This window comes from Tachysurus fulvidraco, chromosome 4 (assembly GCF_022655615.1).
Source record: "Tachysurus fulvidraco isolate hzauxx_2018 chromosome 4, HZAU_PFXX_2.0, whole genome shotgun sequence".
NCBI classification, from domain to species: Eukaryota; Metazoa; Chordata; class Actinopteri; order Siluriformes; family Bagridae; genus Tachysurus; species Tachysurus fulvidraco.
In genome coordinates, this window is record NC_062521.1 from 27,993,938 (window position 1) to 28,017,539 (window position 23,602).

The window sequence follows — 23,602 nt, forward strand, 5'->3', positions numbered from 1 at the left end:
ATCTAATTCCCTCGTGACAAATTGGTCCTGACAGAATTTACTTTACTTAAAAAAATAACATGTTTCTTAATCTGTTTAATAGTCAAAACAAAACAAAAAACTAGCAAACGTCCTTGTAGCCGCTGGCTAATCGTATTCAAACGTAAAAATATAAATAAATAAATAAATAAATAAATAAATAAAACAAACAATTTTGACCAAAGAGCTTTTGAAAAACCCAGCTACAGCGATATACGACGGATTTTCCGAGATTTCCGCACAGGTCCAGAAACGCTGAGCATTCCAGTTTACCTTAATTCAATTTCAGATATAAAAAAAGCGAGCAGAAAAGATGGCTTTGAAGTGGAGCTCATTACTGGGCTGCGGATGGCTGCGTAACGAATTCTATTCAGCCGACTTGTGCTTCGACACTGTAGGTGCAGGGGGTAAAGCGGGACCTGCGTCAAGATCCGTGGAAAAGACATGAGTAAACAGGGCTGGAAATCGAAGTGAGAAATACATATCGAGCAGCTGTAATGATGCAATGTGATGTATTAGTGTGATGTGTAACAAAGGCAGCTGTCGTTCAAGGGTGAGAATGTCGACGCAGGACGCCATCCTCCTGCGTCCGCTTTCATGCGAACATTGAAACGAACACAGTATTTTTATTTTTTTCCGTCCTCAGACGTCTGGACCTTTTTCTATTCTAAGTGAAAACGTCCAGCGCGCTTCGCTGCAGTGAGCTGAGCCGCTGCCCTCGGCAGTGTGTGAAGTGTTGTACAGTATTAGGCTCGTGTGCTGCGTCAGTTTGTCAGGTTCGGTGGTGTAGTCAGTGTGTAAGTAATAGTTGGTAGAGAACACACACATCACTAGAGGTATGACTGGACTCTCTACACACTGACTAATGAATGCACCGCTCCAGGGACACGGGCTCATTTGTTCTAGTCCGACATGACAAATCATAGCATAGTGTGTGTGTGTGTGTGTGTGTGTGTGTGTGTGTGTGTGTGTGTGTGTGTGTGTGTGTGTGTGTGTGGACCAAAACAAAGACATAAAAACGCCATGTGTTCAACATTGACCTTTATTCTTACAGCAGTGAGCATTACTTCTTTAGTACTTTGCTTTCTGATTAGAGTTTAAGTAATTATTCTTTTTTTTTTTTAATTATTTCGCACCAACATCCCACTGACGGTGTTTTGCATCCAAACCGCACGTGACAGAAGTGGGAACGCAAGAAGAAAACAGGAAACGGGTTCTACTTATTACGCTCGCCGTGCCGAATGAAATAATATCAATAAAAGTGCCGATTCCAGTCTCAGTGAGTCGCTGCGCTCGCTTCTCTTCTTGTCTGGTTCATTTACACAGACATCACCATTTCTCGGATGTTTTGTGCGATAGCGTTCAGTAAGCTTGTTTGTGTGTGTGTGTGCGTGTGTGTGTGTGTGTGTGTGTGTGTGTGTGTGTGGGCTGGGTTGCTTATGAACTGTCTTTAAACCTTCCCGGCGTAGATTGGCTTCTTCTTTCAGTTCAGCCACCCACAGTGAAATGTTGTGTGGTGGAGTGATTGTGCTACTTAAAGGCCTTCGCTAATTGGATTTTTAATTAATTTTTCAGATGCCAGATGAGCGTAGTAATAAAAAGTGGACGATTGGTATTTTCCAGCAAGTTTGGTAATTAAAAAACCTCGGAGCGAGCACGAACGTCTTCTGTTTAGGCGTGCGTTATATAACCAGCTCATTGTCTCTGCACAGCGTTCTCCAGTGACGTTTACTCTGATTATATATTAATATAATGCCAGATCTAAATACGTTCATGCAGCTAGTGTAGAAGCTTCTCAGGTTTAACACCAGAACACACCGGTATTTTCTGTCAGGACGTATGAAGTTCACAGAGGTGTTTCTTTTAAATTCTGGTTTCAATGTTAAATCTGAGGCCAAAAAATGGAGTTTGCTCCTGTGTTGTTTTTTTTTTTTGTATCCATGTTGAACACCGAGCATCTCGTCATGTCTCACTCCACAGCCGTGTTAATATGAAGCCCAGATGAAAGTAAACACTCAGGACAACCATTAACCCTTGTATGGTGTTCGGGTCTGTGGGACCATATTCATAAACATCGATAGTTGTGAAAAAGTTTGCTTCCTTGTAAATTTGTTGATTTTTTTTTTCCCACTCATAAATTGATTAAATTTGATTTTCTTTCTTTCTTTCTTTCTTTCTTTCTTTCTTTTTTTATATTTTATTAAAAAAACAACAAAAAAACGAGTAGCACTTTAAAAAAATGTGATGTAATTAGGGTCGGGTATCTAAAGAAATTTGCCGGTTCCGATTCCGGTTCCAGTTCTGCCTTACGATTCCCGGTTTTGATTCCGATTCCATAATAAAAGAAATGTGAAACATAATGCACGATACTTAAACAATTCCATTTGTGTTTTTTAATCACTCTTTAAATATTTTAAACAGAGAATTTCAATTCCTATCCATTTAAATTTAAATAAATCCAACATCAAATTTAACATCCAGAATTACAACTTAGCAAAACAGTCGTTTTGCTAAGTTGGGCAATTTTTCTGAAGAAAAATAAACATGTCCGCTTTCTCTGGGAGAAGACACTTACGGCATTTAGCAGACACCCTTAGCCAGAGTGACTTACAACTGAGGGTTCGAACCCATGACTTTCTGATCAGTAGCCCAACATCTTAATCACCGAGCTACCACATCAAGACGAGACCTTTCCTGGCTTATTGTATCTCCAGCTGTGGAGAAAACCCTCTCAGATGGGGTAGATTTGCTTCATTGTTGTAGCTTTGGAAATGAATCCACACTTTAGACATGTTTAACCTCAACACAGCAGCGCGTGTGACTGATTTCTGTGGTAAGCTGCGTTAATGTGGTTGTGTGACTGTAGACAGTGTAAACAATTAATATTCATGAGGTATTCATGGCTATTTAAAGCGACCGCTCCCAGCGATTTGCCTGTTATAAAACAGAACCCGGTTCTGAATAAGGTTCCCATCCCTAGATGTAATAAAGGTAAAGGGCAAATATTCACCATACAGTATATGCTGTTTATATTGCTTGTAATTGGGATGAAGTAAGTAAACATCTGTAGAGTATTTTAACCTAAAATTTTTGAATGTGTCGAATTAAAAACCCAGAAATGCAGCAGGTCCAGCAGACCCAGGAACACTGGCTGAGTAACACAAATACCAACACCATACAAGGGTTAAACATTCGGTGTTTAAGCTTTAAGATTCTCAGCAGAGGGAACAACACACATCTCACACTGAAAGCCAACAGAGTCCTGACTCATTTTTTATCATCGTTCATTTGTTCATACCGACCGAAAATGTCTGAAAAGTCGATTTCCAATCTAGAGGCAGAACAGAACATCGGTGTGCTGGTAAAAAAAAGGCTAAACCGGTATCTCTGGGAAGCTCAGCCCCTTTCCTGTTATCTCACGTATTCTGGACTGAATTTGCTTTTACTGGTCACATGTGTGGGTGGCTTAGTGGTTATCACGTTCGCCTCACACCTCCAGGGTTGGGGGTTCGATTCCCGCCTCTGCCTTGTGTGTGTGGAGTTTGCATGTTCTTCCCGTGCCTCGGCGGTTTCCTCCGGGTACTCCGGTTTCCTCCCCCGGTCCAAAGACATGCATGGTAGGTTGATTGCCATCTCTGGAAAATTGTCCGTAGTGTGTGAGTGTGTGAGTGAATGAGAGTGTGTGTGTGCCCTGTGATGGGTTGGCACTCCGTCCAGGGTGTATCCTGCCTTGATGCCTGACGACGCCTGAGATAGGCACAGGCTCCCCGTGACCCGAGAAGTTCGGATAAGCGGTAGAAAATAAATGAATGAATGAATGAATGGTCAAATGTGTGAGCAGAAAAAGAAACTACTGAGCAGCTGATTGATCAGGCTATCGATTCTGGAAGACGAAATCATTTATTTTTACAGGGTTTTTTTTAACAATCGCCAGCAAGAAAAAAAGAAGGAAAAAAAAATCAATAACACACAAGCCTGGTTCTGTGGGACAAAACACTGCAGCACATTCCACCTATAATTGTTTGTCACCGTGGCATGAGAGCAGATTTTATTTTATTATATTATATTATATGGGGTGCACGGTGGCTTAGTGGTTAGCACGTTCGCCTCACACCTCCAGGGTCGATGCCCGATGACGCCTGAGATAGGCACAGGCTTCCCGTGACCCCGAGAAGCTCGGATAAAGCGGTAGAAAATGAATGAATGAATGAATATATTATATTATATTTGATACTGAATCAGAGACATTGCTTAAGAACCGAATACTGCTTGCGATGATACGTTAAGGAAACCACGACACTCGTTACACACGTCTTCTTTTTAACGAAACCGAGGGAATAATCTGTAATGCGTCTGTCTGTGTTTCCCTTGTTTCTGTCTGCTGTCATTCCCGCTGTTAATTGTTGGCCCCGCCCACTTATTTGTTACCATGGACACTAATTGTACTCAATCTTTCTTCCAGGTGTGTTTTCTTTGTCTCTGATTGTCTCTGCTTTGTCATTGGTTCCTGTCACCTATATATTCTCTGTTTGTTCACTTCCTTGGTGCTAGTCGTTTCAATGTTCCTGTTTCCTGTCAGCGCTGTGTTCGGTCTTGTTTTGCCTGTCTGTCTGTGTACCTGTTTTATGTTATTAAATCTCTTTACTGCGTTTGGATCCTCATTCGCCTTTGTCCCGCCGTGACATAATCATCATATCCTGAGCTGATGTTCGCTTTCATTCTCCTACCTTTAATACAGTGCTCATAATGTTTCACACTTATTTACCCCTAATACATTAATACATGTCAACTTAATGCGTTAACAAAGGAAGGACTTTACCAAAGGTGCAGTATTTATCAGATCAAACCTTTTGACAAAGTTTTGGGTTGTCGATGGATATTTTTTTTACAGAGCGCTATAAAGATCAAAGACAAGTAATGGACAGACCTTGCTTGGTGATTTCTTTTAAATGGCTGTGACCTGTGCACTTAAATGGCTTTGGCAGAACTCACAGTGCTAATAAAACCCAGAGCAGTTCATTTCCCTGCCTGTTCACGGCTCCGAGTCACGTCAGATCGAGTCATCGACAGCGCCGTAATATGCTGATGTTTAGAGTGTGCAGAGTTGCTGCCGTGTCTGAGTTTCTGGTGATAGCTGTGTATTCCCTGGCTGCCATTTAAACAGCGTGTCCAACCCTGATCCAAGCAGCTCTGGCCCTCAGGTTTCAGAAGGCTGACTCTCTCTGGATCTGTTCGAGTCCTTTAGAGCTGCTATTTTGGGATATTAATCCTTTAATGCTGTATTAAACCTTCCAGGGCCTGTTGTTCTATAGTGCTATTGCACAAGTCAGTGCTCAGGACTGATTCTAGACCTGTTTGGGGTGAGGTTTATAGTACATTACATAGTATAGTACATAGTCTGTATACCGATGCTGCTAAATCATATCATACTGTATCAGAGCTTTCAGCATTCAGAACACTGCGCTTATGCAGCGTTGTATAAAGTAGTAGAAAGCGATACTCGAGTAAAAGTACAAGTATCGTACTAGAAAAAGACTTTGGTAGAAGTGAATGTTACCTTTTAGAATATTACTCAAGTAAAAGTCTTAAAGTATCTGATATTTACTGTACTTAAGTATCAAAAGTCATTTTCTGATATTTAATGTACTTAAGTATTTGAAGTAAAAGTTAAAAGTAAAATTTCAGTGATTTTTTTCCGTAGACATAAGAAGCACTTTATCCGGTAGGAAGAATCTTTCATTCCAATGTACAGAAACATTTCTCGCGAATACGGCCACGGGTGTGTAACGTTATCTTCTTCACCCTGTTCACCGAGTTCACCGCTATCGTAGGGGTGGTGGTCTACGATAACTCCAGTAGGTGCTCACATGGCGGTTTCAGTTGTGCTTCCTCCTCCTTTTGGCAACATTACGCTGAAAGAGTAGCGCGTAATACAATCTAGGAGCAGCGATTCGCCAAACCTCCCTTATTACAGTCACACACATTTCTTCTGATTTTATTTTGTAGTAACGAGTAACGAAGACGCTTAGTGGAAATATAACGGAGTAAAAGTATACATTTTATCTAGGAAATGTAGTGGAGTAAAAGTGAAAGTTGACATAAATTTAAATAGCGAAGTAAAGTACAGATACGTGACATTTCTACTTAAGTATGGTAACGAAGTATTTGTACTCCGTTACATTACAACACTGCGCTCATGGGTGGCAAGATGGCAGAAATGACTTCATACACCAAGACATTGGGTTATTTACATTTATTTTGTCCTTGTTATCTGTCTATATTCACTTCCCCAGTGTTAGATTAGATTAAACCAACTAAATTGCTCTTTGTGGATGGATTTTAAAGGAAGGACACACTACTATACAGTGTATTCAATTCAATTCAATTCAATTGAAGTTTATTTGTATAGCGCTTTTTACAATAGACATTGTCTCAAAGCAGCTTTACAGAACATAAACATAGAGCAGAAGGTAAACATAATTAATGATAAAGGAAATAACGAATAATAAAAGAAATAAGAATTAACAGAATAAAAATTCTAGATTATTATTAGATGTATATAGTTCACAGTGTGTATGTATTTATTCCCCTATGAGCACGTCTAAGATGACTCAGGCAGCAGTGGCAAGGAAAAACTCCCTTAAATTGGTAAAGGAAGAAACCTTGAGAGGAACCGGACTCAAGGGGGAACCCATCCTCATATGGGTGACACTGGGGGTGTGATTGTAATATACAGTCAGTTAAATGTTGTATTGGTGTGAAGTGAAGTTGTATTAGTGTAGTGATGCCGCATGTCATGAAGCTTCTCTCTTTTTTTGGATGTTTTCGATTTGTTGTTTATTCAAAGCCAATTATTGCAAGTCAGAGTTCACTAAACTTGAACTTTAGTACACGGCACAATGTGAAAGGTCTTCACGCCGAGCTGACATTTTCTGTTCTCCGGCATTCACATGCATATGAACGGGAGGAACTGTGTCGCGCAATCGCACCTTTATTGTCAACTATCAGAGCGTCAATTTAAATTCGAATCGCATCATATTATATTATGTAGAAGTTTACACTCCGGGTCCATATAAGGCTAAGTAAGTATGAAGGACTTGATTAAAAAGGCTGAAATATATCACATACTGTTCAAACAGAGCGGAGGCGTGAACCCCTGAGAGTCATCCTCTCTCTGCAAACACGCTTGCAGCACGAGGAAAGAAGTTTTCTGCTGGGTAATGAGGAGAAGTCAAATCTCCTCATCTCCTGATCTTCTCCCGCAGTGTGCTTTTCTTCCGCTCCTTCCCCCCGTTCAACATTTATCTAACGAGCCGATTTATTATTCGCCCGGACAGGTTAGCAGCAGGATTAGCGCCGCCAGCGTCTGTTTTCTCAACGTCCACAGACTTAATGACATCACGTCTCTCCACCGTGCAGCCAGTCAGCGGCGAAACCTGACAACGAGGAGCGACTCCTAATGGGAGGACAGCAGCTGCACGGCCACCTCGGGTTCAGAAATAAAACTCCACTTTGTTTTGCTTTAATCACCAATCAGGGAGTGTGAGGTTATCAGACTGATGTGCTGCTGCCGCCGCCGCCGCCGCCGTCTCATACTGACGTTTCTCTCTTCACCCGCGAGACGTCCGCTTTCACAGAACGCCATCATGTGTTGTTCTGCTCACGAGTGCTGTGGAACCATATGCCTGCAGCCTGCTCCGAGAAAGGAAGCAAAAGAAAGGGTAAAATATAAAAGACTAACAGGGAAATACTGACTTTTAGTTTTTTTTTTATATATAGCCCTGGTAACTTTTAAATAAATGTTTTTTAATCACTTTTCAACATTTCATCAATTTTTTAACCCCAAAAATCATTTTTACTAGGTGTCTTTGCTTAAAGCTTATTACTAAACCATAACAACATATAAGTGACGTGACATACGGCTAAGTACGGTGACCCATACTCAGAATTCGTTCTCTGCATTTAACCCATCCAAAGTGCACACACACTGCAGTGAACACACACACACACACACACACAGCAATGAACAACCACCCACACACACAGCAGTGAACACACACACACACAGCAGTGAACACCCCCCCGGAGCAGTGGGCAGCTATTTATGCTGCGGCGCCCGGGGAGCACTTGGGGGGGTTTGGTGCCTTGCTCAAGGGCATCTCAGTCGTGGCCGGCCTGAGACTCGAACCCACAACCTTAGGGTTAGGAGTCAGACTCTCTAACCATTAGCAATTTACTTAAAACCTATTTTTCTTTATTAATCAATATCACAACAACAACAAAAGAAGAGAGAGGAAACAGTTCTGCAGTTTCCTGTTTGTCTAAAAAAATATGGGTAGAGCATGGGTAGAGGTAGCTCAATGGTTAAAGTGTTGGCATGCTAATCAAAAGGTCATGAGTTTGAATCTCAGGTCCACCAGGGCAAAGACCCTTAACGTTCAGTTGTTTAAATTGAAATAAAAATGTAAAGTCACTCTGGATTTGGGCGTCTGCTAAATGTAAGGGATTATTTTTTTCCCCAGAGAAAACAAGCTAATGAACTAATTCATTTTAAAAAGAACTTTATTACTGACATGTTTAAGTGTTTGTGTTGTAAAGGATATGGTCTTCAATCCAGCACTTTACACTATGATATGGTAGATATTGTAATCAAATTCTATTTAATATTTCCGAGGCACTGACGGTAAAGGAGTATCACTGACGTGACCTGCTGCTAAATGGCGCGTATCTGAGCAGGACGCGACGCAGTCAAAGGGCCTGACGCGTTTAACGGCCGATCCGCCTGTGACAGGTCACATCAGTCACAGCGGATGTTAAAACTTTTATATATGCCCTTCCCTTTAATTGGACTTCCCGTGAAATATCAGCAAACCACAGAGGGAAATGAGGTCAGTGCTCTGAGAGGAGAGTCTGTGACCCAGACAGACTGTAGCTGAAGCTCTTTAAATTCCTCCAGCAAGTGTTTAGTGGGAAAGTGTGAGGCAGGAAGAACACACACCGCATCAGTCATCGTGCTCTCGTAGTGGGAGCATTAGAGCATTAGCCATTCGTCTGTCAGTGTGCTATTTACATTTGAAGAGCATTTTTCATCCATGTATTTTAAAGCTCATTCATCACACCATTGCGATATTCTCGCCGAGGACAGACCACGGTTCGTGTTTCTAAGAAAACGATTTTAATTCAAATAGATCACAGAATGGACACCATGCGTTAAAAGTCTTAGTGCGCAACTAGCTTAAAAAAATAGATGGTATTAGCTTTCAGCACCGCACACGGATATCCATCGGCGAAATCAAAAAACATTACAAACCTGACCTGAATTTTCTTCGAGCAATTAGTGAGAGAACATGTTATGTTATATAGCTGTATAATAAAGCAGCACGGGTCACTGATCATCAAGCTCCTGACAGGTTGCAGCTAACACTGGTGCTGGTTGTTCGGTCCTAATTATCTTAATGGGGAATGGAAACAGATAAACACACACAGATGAAAGTAATGAAATAAAATCAAAGCCTTCTTTTTAGACAACAGTACAAGCTTATTGCTTAACACTGAGGTTTCACATACAGAGATCAGAGTATAAGTTTATTTTACATATACAGCTTTATGCAGAGCGACTTACAGAAGTACAGTACATGATGGGACCAAAGGTTTGTGGACACCTGATACCAGGTGATGCAAGATGTTGTCGCGTGACTGCGTGGACTCGTGTTCATTCGGGTCATCCACAAGAGCCTCGGTGAGATCAGACGCTGATGTCGGGACGGTGAAGAGACTCCATTTGCAGTTGCAGTTTATCCCAAAGGTGTTCAGTGGGGTTCAGGTCTCTGTGCAGGACACTCGAGATCTTCCACGGAGCTCAGGGGTTTTGTGCACAGGATTATTGTCATGCACAAGGAACAGTGTTTGTGCCTCTTAGTTTCAGAGAAGACACATTACTAAGATAAGATATTCCTTTATTCGTTCCACAATGGGGACATTTCTCTGGGGCTATTAATAAGATACAGCTCACACAGACATTCTGTACAATCGTGTGCTGGACTTTTGGCATCAGTTTGGGGAAGATCCGCATTTGGGTTGGTGTCCACGAGCATTTGGTCATCGAATGTGTCTGGTGTCTGCAGACCAGGGTTTATGACTTTTACCCAAAAGTCAACCAGAAGTGCAGAAGGTTATAACATCACTTCCATTGGCCTAATACATATTGTCAGCAACGCGGGGTTAAAACAGACCCAACTGCAGGATAGCGTAAAAATAAAACAGGATTTATTAACTAAAAAACAGGGACACAGACAATACCAGACCGGACACGAGACGACATAAGACGACATCAGAAGGCACGGTTAAATAGATAGGACAATAAACACATGAGGAACAGGTGTGCAGAGGCGGGGAGGAGTAAACAAGGGCGGGGCAGACACGTGGCAGGGAACTTAAACAAGCGCATAAAAAAAGTTCTGACACATACTGTATATACACAGATGGTGGATGGGCTCTGAGGCGAAACTATTGGCCGTCTAAATCACATGACATCACATCCTGCAATCTTCTTCTTCTTCTTCTTTTTTCGGCTTTTCCCTTCAGGGATCGCCACAGTGAATCATCTCTCTCCACCTATCCCTATCTTCTGCATCCTGAACACTTGCACCCACTAGCTTCATTAATAACATCCATATACCTCCTCTTTGGCCTTCCTCTTTGCCCCCCTGCCTGGCAGCTCCATGTCCAACATTCTACTACCGATATACTCATACCCATCCTCTGAACATGTCCAAACCATCTTAATCTGGCCTCCCTAACTTTGTCCCCCAAACGTCCAACATGATCTGTCCCTCTGATGTACAGTACTCGTTCCTAATCCTGTCCAATTTTATTACTATCATTTATTCATATTACTATCATTTATTTATTTACTTGTTTATTTTGAGGCTTTGTCAGAGATCATGTGTATGACACTGTGGTGACATAAAGCTCTTATTTACAGCATCGGTGCGGAGGTTTTGTTGATCGCTAACGGTGCTCATATCGAACGTTTAGAACTTAAAAAAATCCGATTTTGTGTCTAATATGCTGGATAGGATCGATTTCACACACTCTGTACTCTCAGTCTACATCTCAAGTCTATATCGATGAAAACGTTTCTTTTTCCTGGTGAAGATGAAGGACAGCGAGTGACCCAGGTGTTTATATAGCCGATGTGAAAGTTCAGATTTTATTCTATATCGTATCTTGAAGGATGGTGACGTGAAGCCGAGTCGTGCTTGTAGCTTGTCAGGTTTCGTTAGTACCTTCAGGAAGACGGGGTTGGGTTTAGGCTTCAAATCTGATCTGGGAAGCTACAGGAAGCCAGTAGAGGGAATACATTAAATGGGTGGTGTGGGAGAACCGGAAAAGTCATGCAGAAGCATTCGGAATCAATTTAAAAGGACAGATGGTGCACAGCGGAAGACCAGCGAGGAGTTTGAGTAATCCAGTCTGAAATCGACAACGATGCTTGTGATGTTTTAAAGGAGAAACCTGCAGGCGAGCGCCATAGGGAGAGAAGGACAGTCGGTCGAACGCACTAATAAATGGCGCGATCCATGACTTCTCTAAGGAGATGAAAAGACAGATACCTCGCCAGGCATGGTCCCTCAAACGACGAGCTGCTATTCACGTGGAGAGTCGAGTGTCATGGGAAAAGCCATGATATATTAAAAAAAAAAAAAAAATACGTGGATATCATGGAGTTTATACAAAGCATCCGTTCAAGTATCTGCAGAACTAAAAGTCAGAGAAATGGATTTTTTTTTTTCCAATCTGTTCTACGCATAATAACAACAAAGAACATATCAGACTTGGCATCGCATTGAGCTGTGCCTTTGCCTCGACCGCAATAAAATCATCGTATGCACCAAGCTAATCCCGTTTCCCTCCAAAGCCGTTTTTTTTTACCATTCATCCGTTCACTCTTTCTCATCCATTTATTCATACACACACACACACACACTCACAAACACCGTACACGCAGATACACTTCCCACCAGTGCTAATGAAAAATCATTGTTCTGAAAAAAGCATTCTTCATTTTAAACCGCCTGATACAAAGCCGCCATTAACACGACCGCGCGGGGATCCGGATCCCGGACAATCATCTCAAACACATTTTTCTCTCTTTAATAGAGAGCTTTCGCTCAGAGCTCAGCGGACGCTGTAATTTTCATCACGCCAAACAAAGGAAGGTGATGAGATAATTCAGGACGAACGCTTGCTCTGGACACTGGACCGGTTTTAGCTCTGCGCTCTCATTCCTCATCTAAATACTATGTTTACGTGAGAATAAATGACGTGCACTTTTGTCCAGCATAACAAACCGAATCTCCAACAGCCTCCGGTTCATGACCCTCTAAAGGCAAGTGCTTTGTGTTGAAATGTCAGACTGCTGAACTTTCGGTAAAACAGCCAAACTAGGAGCTCAAATCATTCCTCCTGCACTGACAACTGCATATATTACCAAAGAACCTCTGTGTTTTCTCCGGTATACAGAATATATCTTTCTCTGCAGCATTCTCTGTTTCCACAGTGTTATTGCTGAAGCATTCGCGAGAAAACATCCGGAAGTACGAGCCGAGTTTCACTTATTGTCTGTCAATTATCGGATGTAGAGATCCGGCTGGAGATTTAGAGCCATAACGAGCAAAACCTGTAGTCGAGCACAAGATAGTGTTTATGATAAAGCAGCAGTGCTTTAGAATCAGGATCTTTCATTCATTCATTTTCTACCGCTTATCCGAACTTCTCGGGTCACGGGGAGCCTGTGCCTATCTCAGGCGTCATCGGGCATCGAGGCAGGATACACCCTGGACGGAGTGCCAACCCATCACAGGGCACACACACACTCTCACACTACGGACAATTTTCCAGAGATGCCAATTAACCTACCATGCATGTCTTTGGATCGGGGGAGGAAACCGGAGTACCCGGAGGAAACCCCTGAGGCACGGGGAGAACATGCAAACTCCACACACCAAGGCAGAGGCAGGAATCGAACCCCCGACCCTGGAGTTGGGAGGCGAACGTGCTAACCCCTAAGCCACCGTGTCCCCCCCAGAATCAGGATCACAATTATTTTATTTGCCATATTTACACATTTGCATGGGGATATTTCTCAGGGTTCGATATAAATCCACCTGAGACGCGGGCAAACACAGACGTCCCCGTTTCTCTTGCCGCAATCGCATAATGTAGAATATGGTCTGAAGATAGTCTAAAGCCAGAGGTCCGTCTGTCTGTTAATCCTCCAGCGTGTTGACACTGGAGCCTCCTGAAAATGTGCCGTTTACATTTAGACTTCTAAAACACACTTCATTTCCAAACCATTGATGTGTCTGAGGTTCAGCAGGAGTTTCTTTATTCGCTGTGAACCGAGGCTTTGAAATGGGTTACCAATTACCATCATTCATAACAGCATGCAGACAGAAACCACTTTAGCGCCTTAGCCGAGCCTCACAGCTTTTCTGATTGCAGACGGATGACAGTGTGCCGAGGCTCGGCGTTGTCTGCGGTCGTTGCAGCTCACGCTCTTCAGTTCTTTTTTTGTGCTTAGCGAGGCTGATGAACACCTGCTGCTTTCTCCGAAATGTCTTAAACATTTGTCTTGAGCCGATTTCAGCTGGCACCTTCGCATCATCCCGGGCTGAGTAAAGCCGTCCTTCCAGTTTCACTTCTGCACATCTAACAGCCGGATGAATGGTGTTTACTTGTTGGATCGCAGACCTCACTGCTAATGACATCAACGAATCCGCTCTGCTGCTCTCATTCTTCCATTTACTGAAGTCTGTGTGTGTGTGTGTGTGTGTGTGTGTGTGTGTGTGTGTGTGTGTGTGTGTGTGTGTGTGTGTGTGTGTGAGTTCGCCCTGCTGTTCAATATTTATCAGTGGATGTACTGTCCATGGGTCAGATGGATTGAGTTGGAAAATAAATGAATAAATTGACCACAATTGTGTACATCTGCGTTTGTGGGTAACAGTAAAGACGCAAAATCTTTTGACAGAGTGATTGTTTAATTCTCTCTCTCTCTCTCTCTCTCTCTCTCTCTCTCTCTCTCTCTCTCTCTCTCTCTCTCTCTCTCTCTCTCTATCCACCCTTTTCTGCATATAGACGTTCACTGAGACCAGTGATTAGATAGTGCTGCTGTGATTGACAGGGTAAAGAGGGTTTGTCGTATCTTTAGCACATAAAGCTTCATGCTGAAAAGAAAAGATTTATTTATTTATTTATTTATTTTTTTTGTTACGGTTCGGCTCAAGGGATCATTTTGACCTGAACAGAGCATAAGGGTTTGAGACGACTGGCAGGTCAGAGAGTCCCCGCGCTTGAAACATCTCAGGCTCACAGCGACGACTGTAACACGGCTCAGAGACCGGCTCTGAAGCCCAGAGCTGAGAAACAGCGCCACCCTGCACAGATATCCGTCACTACACGTAAGGTTCGACGACTCGGCTTACAAACGCACTACAGCTCCACACATTCCCGCATCTCCGGCATACGAAAGGTAAAACTTCAGATCGTCGCTCACGCTCAGAATATCCGCTACATATTAAAGCGCACACGATGATCCCTTCTCCAGGAATTTAATTAAATTGCTATAATCCCCGCTGCCTTGATTTCCATTGTGCCAGATTGTCAGAGCCTTGTGTGTTTATTAATATAATATAATATAATATAATTTAATATAATTTAATATTACAGGTTTTTATTTTCCTTTTTTTAAAATCTAATTCTGACTAATCCCTCTGTCGAGTGTCACTCAACTCCGGCTTCACGTTCATTACCGAGTACGAGCAGACTCACAGGTTCTAGAGTGACACAGCTCTCACCAAGAGGTACAGCAAAAAATCAATCTCTCTCTCTCGCTCTCTCTCTCGCTCTCTCTCTCTCTCTCTCTCTCTCTTACACACACACACTCTCTCCCTTGTGTGTGTTTGTGTTGCTGGTAGGAGGCTCACACTAACGATGACTCCCACACTTGTGCACTGGGGCAGTGATCGGATGAGTTGGCAGTCTTGTCATTTCGACCCTCGTTCTTTTTATGTTATGTTTTGTTTTTGTGTTGCTTTTTTTTTTTTTTTTTTTAAAGTTTATTGACCGCAGTTAGCTCGTCTGCCGGTTTAAGTTACAGAAAGATTTTTATATATGAATCACAAGGACAGGAACCCGCAATAGTAAGAGAAAAAAGCATGACTACAAGCCTACAGGTTCTGAGGCTCAGATTTCAGATGCGGTGTCTGTGTGCAGATTTATTCTCCATCTCACTACCATCCACAATCCAGGAAGAGCGATTTCATTACCCCGAAGAAGCCGGTGGTAATTAACGGAGATTGGCATAAATTATGTGAAGGGAGGAAAAGAGAAGAATGTTAAATTGTGTCCTATCTGCCGTGTGAAGAACAAAACAGGACACTTATGTTGTTACAGAAAAATACTCGACAGTGGATCCACCCCAAATTATTATTCATTATTAGATTAGATTAGATTGTGCAAGGTACATGTACAGAGCCAATGAAATGCAGTTAGCATCTAACCAGAAGTGCATAGATGGCTTATTTACAAGTGGCAGTGTAATAAATAAGGGTATGAGGTCATACTGTACAGAAGGTGTAGTAATATGTACATGTAACTGAATAAGGGTAAATATAGTGTGGTTATTATATAAGTATGATACAGTATGAAGTGGTATGACAGCAGATATACCTGTACAAAAGGAATGTCGTTATATATATATATATATATATATATATATATATATATATATATATATATATATATATATATATATATATACAGAATTGAAATTGAAAACCTTTATTGCCCCAAAGGGAATTTCTTTTGCACTCAAGGAAGCCACATTAACATCCAACAACTTTACAAACATAGAAGACACAAAAAAACAAAACATAAACAACACAAACACAACAATGATAGTGACATACAATCTCTAAAAAATTTTAAAAAATTTTTAATTCTTTAAAAATTCTCTGTACCTGTGTCTAATCTGTTCAGCAACCGAACGCTCCTCGGTACAAACGATGTAATAGCACGTTTTGTTTTTGTTGGTGGCATTCGAAATCTGCATCCAGATGGGAGTAAAAAGAACTCTAGGAACAGTGGGTGGGATATGGATCATCCAGTATCCTCAATGCCAGATCGAGGGTATACTGATCTGTAAGATTGGAGATGCTATTAACATTAGATCCAGTAATTTTCTGCCCATTTTAGTCACCTTATCCAGCATATTCCTGTTCTGAACAGAAAGACCCCCCCCCCACACACACACACACACACTGGATGGCGAAAGTCACCACACTCTGAATAAAAGTTAAGTAAAACAATGTCAAGGTCGTTGTGTCTGCATTAAAACTACGCAGTTTCCTTAAGAAATAGAGCCGTTGCTGTGCTTTTGAGTATCTTGCTAGTATGTTGGCAGACCAGTTGAGTTTATAATCAATAACAGTGCCCAGATACTTCTATTCCATCACAGTCTCAATAACAGTCCATTGAATAGTAACAGGTTGCAGTGGATGGTGCTTTTTTTCTAAAGTCGATCACCATTTCTTTCAGATTAGACAGAATATGGAAATATGGACGGACATACAGAAGTGTAATGATAGTTTTTGGGTGGTGCAAGGATGCATGATTTTAAAGTGGTGCAAAATAATGCAAAACACAGAAGAAAAGTGACAGTGCAGTGGTGATCAAGGCTATTTCCGTTCATTCAATATTTTTATTTATTAATCGTGTTTTTTTTGTTGTTGTTAATGTTAATTACTTTTATATTGTGTGTAAACGGCGAAGTCTACATTCAAAGTTATTCCTTAGCTGAGGTCTGAACTACAGTCTGATATATAATGATAGCACTGATGGCTGCTCTTTGGGCACATCAGGGATTCATCGAAGAAAATGATTGCATAAGATAAAAATTAAAGCAGAAAAAAAAATCACAAGAAAGCCCACAAGTGAAAATCTGGAAGAAAATGATTAGACTTGGAAGAATGAAGCTGCCACCGTGATATCAGACGGGGAGGGAATTGAAGCGGGAATGCAGGAAAATAACCCTGTTTGTACCACAGGCTTTGTAGGATATATTGGATCTCCCGAAGCCCCTCGACTGGTTCATGCTGCAATTGCACCACAGTCACATGTTGGTGTGGATCCTTTGTCTTACCAGCCAGAGGTAGGACTTGCACTCTCATAGTGTATCCTTGACATTGCGGAGATTAAGGAAAGGAAAAAAAACAAAAACAGGTCCTGTGGAACATCCCATTCGGAGAAAAAAAAAAAACGATTTGCATTTTCGACTCCGGATCACATTTCACGCAAGGAAACATTTGTTCGACCGCCTCGAGACGGCCACGTCTTTCATTCGGGAGAACATGCAGTCGCCATAAAAATGACAAAGTATGTAAATGGCTGTGGTCGATTGCCTTCAAGTGACTCTGAAAACGCAGTAACAAGTTTCCTGCCTCGTATCGCTCGGCGGCCTACAGTGTGTCTCTGACTGAGAAAATATCGCCTCCTGAGAAGGAATCTTTTCTGCGATTTCTGTATGACAGCCTGCATTTTATCCTGCATTTTATTCAGCCTTCATCTTAGCACCGTGCTTTAATGTACGACGTAGCAGGTATATTTCATTTATCTCCATATTAACATGGCCTGCAGAAGTGTTGGTACTGGATGTGCTGCGTAGAGCTTTGACCTTGGACTTTCTTGGAGTTTTTGTTTAACGTTTCGTTGTTTTTCTGCTTCTTATACATACCGTGTGTCATGTCTACTACTTTACAGTAGATTCAGGATGTATGATGAATACTTTTCAACACGAGATGTGACACAGTCGCAATTATATTAAAAAAGGGTGTACATATTTATGCAACCAGGTCCTATTCCCCATACAAATGTTTCTGATTGTTCGTGGCCTAATGGTTAGAGAGTCTGACTTGTAATCGCCTAATGGTGGCTGAGTCTGACTCGGGTTCGAGTCTCGGGCCGGCCACGACTGAGGTGCCCTTGAGCAAGGTGCCGGACCCACCACTGCTCCGGGTGTGTGTTCACGGTGTGTGTGTGTGTGTGTGTGTGTGTGTGTTCACTGCTGTGTGTGTGCACTTTGGATGGGTTAAATGCAGAGAACGAATTCTGAGTATGGGTCACCGTACTTAGCCGTATGTCACGTCACTTTTCACGGGCGGCACGGTGGCTTAGTGGTTAGCACGTTCTCCTCACACCGCCAGGGTTGGGGGTTCGATTCCCACCTCCACCTTGTGTGTGTGGAGTTTGCATGTTCTCCCCGTGCCTCGGGGGTTTCCTCCGGGTACTCCGGTTTCCTCCCCCGGTCCAAAGACATGCATGGTAGGTTGATTGGCATCTCTGGAAAATTGTCCGTAGTGTGTGTGTGTGTGTGTGAGTGAATGAGAGTGTGTGTGTGCCCGTGATGGGTTGGCACTCCGTCCAGGGTGTATCCTGCCTCGATGCCCGATGACACATAAGACAGGCTCCCCGTGACCCGAGGTAGTTCGGATAAGCGAATGAATGAATGAATGTCTGTTCACATTGGAAACATAAATATATCAGACATCATTTAGCTTTAATTTTTTTCCACCTTGCTTATAGATGCTTCCAATTTCTTCCTGGACAGATCCGGAAGCAAACCATTTGCTCAGTGCAGTGTTTGAGTCTTGGGAATTCTTCCAACATGATGAAAGTGTTTTCATTTTTGCACTTTAAAGGCAACTTTCTAACTTGGTGAAAGATGGAAGTGTGTAGGATTTTAGGCTCTTTGCTAAAACATGGACGTATTTCATCTCGTACATCCTGTTCTACTTCCTTCCGACTATGAATCATTTTTAAGATTGAGTTTGACCCGCTGCCCCAGCGGGAAGATAAGTTCACCTTGTTAAAATCAAAGCTCATTTCCTACAAAGCTGATGACAAACCCAAGCAGACACAGACACGGGTTCAGAAAGGAAACACTTGACTCATCGTTGCAAAAACCGAAAATAAGCCTTGGATTTAAATCAGATGAAAAACATCAGACAAACTCTTCCCTTTTTTTGTTGAGTTAATGTTCTTTACTCTTATTTCCCCTGACAAAGTCAGGCTTATTCAACAATTCACATTAAGTGTTGTACTGTATGTCTATTGTTAAAACAGATTGTAAGTCTATTGTTAAAACAGATTGTAAGTCTATTGTTAAAACAGATTGTAAGTCTATTGTTAAAACAGATTGTAAGTCTATTGTTAAAACAGATTGTAAGTCTATTGTTAAAACACTCTAGAAATGTAAAAACAACAACAAAATAATAACTGAACCGAATAATAAACTATATGTTTAATTTAATTATTCAGACAGCACAAATTTAACCACAAATTAACTCAGAGGCTAATAAGGGGAATTTCCTCCTGGATTTTTGTGTTCAGCATTGAATGTCTTCTTGTGTTTAGCATTGAATATTATGTTGTGTTTGGCATCAAATGTTTTGTTGTGTTTAGCATCAAATGTTTTGTTGTGTTTAGCATCAAATGTTTTGTTGTGTTTAGCATCAAATGTTTTGTTGTGTTCAGCATCGAATGTCTAGTTGTGTTCAGCATCGAATGTCTAGTTGTGTTCAGTATTGAATGTCTAGTTGTGTTCAGTATTGAATGTCTAGTTGTGTTCAGCATTGAATGTCTAGTTGTGTTCAGCATTGAATGTCTAGTTGTGTTCAGCATTGAATGTCTAGTTGTGTTCAGCATTGAATGTCTAGTTGTGTTCAGCATTGAATGTCTAGTTGTGTTCAGCATTGAATGTCTAGTTGTGTTCAGTATTGAATGTCTAGTTGTGTTCAGTATTGAATGTCTAGTTGTGTTCAGCATTGAATGTCTTTGTCATGTTACATTCCACAAGTTGTTCTTGTTTGTTTTACACCAAATGTTTGCATCTTCATTTTGATACCAAACCCATTTCTCTGAGACGTCCCGAGTGCTTGTTCATAACCAGCTAAAATGTGAAGGTGTTTATCTTCAACCACTAAAATTCTGTGTAAACGTGATCAGAGGGAAAACACACGTCTCACACTGAAAGCTAAGACAGTCCTGACTCTGGGTGTACTGATGGGAAATGTCCCGTAAGTTGTAGGCAGTAAAAAGGGTAAAGTCCTTAATTAGTGATGATGTTTTTGCAGCCTTGTGACTCAGTACTAAGTCAGTAGATAGACTATAGCATGCAGCGAGCGACCTCTCCACATTTTGTTTGTCACTTACACAATTATACATAGCACAACATGTACTTCATATAAAACAGCCAATTCACACTAAAGTTGTTGTTCTCCTTTCTGCACCTCCCTGTTTGACACAGCAGATCCTCTGGGCCACATCTTCTATTTGGCACAGGTTTTATACCGGATGTCTTTCCTGATGTCACCCTTCCATTTTATCCAGGCTTGGGACGGGGGGTTAGATCCCTGCCCCCAATTAACACTGATGTAATAAATAGTACAGTAATAAGGTAAAGGAATGAAAAAAGAAGAAGAAAAAACTACAGACATTAATATAGTAAGAGACTCTCGTCTCTCCCGCGCGATAGCTGCGAGAAGAGGGAGAGAGCTGCTGGAGGATTAGAGGGCGGGATTCGATGAGATCTTATCTGCAGACTCTCTCGGGTTCTTTGGAGCTCTTTCTTACTCTCAGCTCATCTTTCTTTCTTACTCTCTATCTCTCTCTTTCTTTCTTTCTCTCTCTCTCGCTCTCTCTCTTTCTTTCTTACTCTCTCTCTCTCTCTCTTTCTTTCTTACTCTCTTTTTCTTTCTTACTCTCTCGCTCTCTCTCTTTCTTACTCTCTCTCTTTCTGTCTCTTACTCTCTCTCTCTCTCTCTCTCTCTCTCTCTCTCTCGTTTCTTACTGTGTGTAACAGCTGTACACTTTTTCACGACTGCTGACTTTTTCTTACTTTCTTTATCATAAACCAGAGCACATGTTTTTCCCACATGTATATTTATGGAATTGATAAAAAAAAGTTACCCACCGTTGTTAAAATGGTAAAAAATTTTGTAATGAGAAAAAAATGAAATCAAGATGAATCGTCTCAGAAACCTGAAAAACAATCAGAAACATTTGATGGAATTAAAACGAGATCAGCTTCATGATGTCATCGATGACGATTACTTTTTCACAATGAAATCGAATACAATCGGTTTGTTCTGAACATAAACAGAATAGCTACATCCCTAATAATAAAAAGGTATACAGACATGATGTCACATCCCTTTTTTTTTTCCTGAAATGTTTCTGATTGTTTTTCACTCCATTTTTATACGTTGGGACAAACCTGCTGCTTGAACAGGGTCGTGTAAACCTTTACGTCTCTTGCTCTAAATTCTATTGAAAGTCGCTTTATTTGTCTGCTATAAGCAATATTCTGTAACCTTTATCTCATCTAGAGCATTTGATTTACGGTTCCTAAAGGAATTTTCTGAACATCGATTCACTGCACAGGGAAGAGCTTTCTAATATCATTAAGCGACGCCAAGGATGAGTCAGGTATACCTTCTTTTCCGCTTATCTCGGTAACTAATAACGATTTTGAAGTAAATTAAATCATTTCATCCATTTACCACATCAAACGTCCATTGAACTCATTATTCCTTTCAGACGAGACACACGAGGCAACATACTGTATAATATAATGTACTGTAAAAAAGGTGTGAAAGGTTCTGTGTGAATCATACAGTTAAGCCCTATTTGGATGGGATTAGTTCTACATGGGGACGTGGGGGGTAAAGTAATTATTACCAGAGCTTCTCTGTGATTTTAGTCCCATCTGAATGCGCCATCTCGGTAATCATTACGGACAATGTCAGTAAAGATTACGGCGACTTTTACCTTCTGTAAAAAAGGTCCGGAAAAATGACCTCAGGTAATACTAATCCCGTCCGAATAGACCCGCTGTAAATATGTACGGTAAAATTCCATCATTTCCTGTTTAAAAGTCACGTTTTGCAAGCACGGAGGCGCTTGAAACAGGAAGCGACGTCATACACACATGACGACAAGGAGGTTACTGTGGTGCGTAAAGCGAGTTACCCCTCACACTTCTGCTAGTTTTACTGAGATGTCTTGTCCCGTGAGAATTGGCCAATTAATATTACAGACGTCCTGAGGTAAAATTGCATTACTCCACGTCCCCACGTAAAACTAATCCCGTCCGAATAGGGCTTTAGACTGTAAAGGAAATTTCAGGAAATAATGTCCCAATGAGTGTTTCTTCAGTTTATAAACCATCTATGTTTGGCGTTCTGTGGGTCTTCTCTCCGAGGCACCATCACATGTTCTAGTTCATTATTCTCTTTTGGACGGGCACATGAGCTTTCTGAATCCCAGCAACCTTTTGGTTTGTGCATCAGGTCAGTTTGAGAAAAAGTCATTCGATTAACAAGAAACATCTATGGTGAAAATAATTAGGACTTTTCCCAAATAGTGGCCTTTTAACTTCTATGTGACTGCTGTTTACTGTATTTAGTCTTTGTTGTCCTGTGTAATATGTCTGTATGCATGTTGTTATGTCTGTAAGTAATTTGTATTGTATGTTTTAGGATACCTGTCTTAGGACAACGGATGAAATTCAGCTAGTGTGCTAATTCTGGCATATTTACACTGATGCTCATTGCTGATTTGTTGATCAATGTGCACTGTCCTAATTCAAATGAAAGGTTTTAAACATGTTTTAAATCATTATCGTGACAATAAAAAGCAGTAATTTGTTGGATGCATAAATATTCACCTTCTGGGACAGACAGACAGACAGACAGGCAGACAGACAGACAGACAGACAGACAGACAGACAGACAGACAGACCTTTATTGTTATTGTATAGTACAGCTACACAACAACAACGTGTTGCTTTACATCTACCAGAAATGCAAACAGCTATATATACAGTACAATATGTGTAAGTCCATTGTATGTACAACAATAACCAAGATAACATACAGTGTACAGTATGTAGAGATAATATACACATACGGTAAGATATGAATATAGAATTATATATATATTTATAATTATGTAGAGAAGATGTAACAGAGCATAGAGAGTGAAGCAGAACTGTGAGGTGATTACAGACAGTGAAGTATTAATGAGACATCAGTGTCCTAGCAATGTAGTGTAGACTTCAGTAGGTTTATGGTCTGGTCTGGGCAAAACAAACTGGCCCTGAACCTGCTGGTTGTGGTGCGGATGGTCCTGTAGCTCTTCCTGGATAGAAGGAGGTTGAACAGTTTGTGACCTTGATGATTTTGTGTGTTCTGCACAGACATCTATTGAAGTGAAGAGACTCAACGGTAGGAAGTTGTGTGCCGGTGATGCGTTTGGCGAGTTTCACCAGCTTTTGCAGTGATTTCTTAACACACGCTGTGGAGTTGCTGTATCACACTGTGATGGAGTGTGTACAGTAAGAATGCTCTCAGTGATGCAGCAGTTGCTCAAGATCTCAGAAGATAGATGCACTTCTGTAAGACTTCTCAGGAAGTAAAGACAGGTTGCTAAGAAGACTTCCTAACCAGAGTTAAAGTGGTCTGAT

The 23,602-nt window shown here is 41.3% G+C and overlaps 1 protein-coding gene across 2 annotated transcripts in view; it reads left to right on the top strand.

Moving 5' to 3' along the window:
* galntl6 (polypeptide N-acetylgalactosaminyltransferase like 6) overlaps positions 1-23,602 on the top strand; it is a 249,528-nt gene that overhangs the window by 86,299 nt on the left and 139,627 nt on the right. The gene's annotated exons all lie outside the window — the stretch shown is intronic.